Genomic DNA, 592 nt, shown 5'->3' on the forward strand with positions numbered 1-592 from the left:
TTCATTCATTAACTGCCTGCCTTAGTTACTTGCAACAACCTTAACGATTAAACAAAAATTTTGAAAATTATTTCATAATACCTAGAGCAAAATTTCAACTATACAACTAACACAACAAAAACAACTAAAACTGTACCTTCAGTTTTCTATTGATTATAATGAAACCATCTTAACCTGTATTAGATTTTTGTTATTTTTTCCTCCTTTTTGCCAAATAAAATTATGAATTTTAAATCAACAAGTATAAAGCAGAAGCTGCTTTAATAGAAGTCAATCTAATAATAATTTTAAACTAACTAAACAAAACAACTACAATAACAAGTCTTAAAGCTATAACAAAGCTTCGAAAAATTACAAAAACAAAATTAATTTTTTTTTGAAGTCAAAAAATCACTTGCAGCCCTATAACAATCACCCATGGCCTACATCGTGTAGATCCTCTTAAAGTTAAGCAAACTTCCACCAACATGATTACCACAAACGACAAACTACCGAACATAGAAGAAAACTACAACCAACTCAAGATGATTAACTACAAACAAACATGACAGCTCAATTTCAAACTGAAATTTTGCGATTGCAATATTAAAAT

This window comes from Lucilia cuprina, chromosome 2 (assembly GCF_022045245.1).
Source record: "Lucilia cuprina isolate Lc7/37 chromosome 2, ASM2204524v1, whole genome shotgun sequence".
NCBI lineage: Eukaryota > Metazoa > Arthropoda > Insecta > Diptera > Calliphoridae > Lucilia > Lucilia cuprina.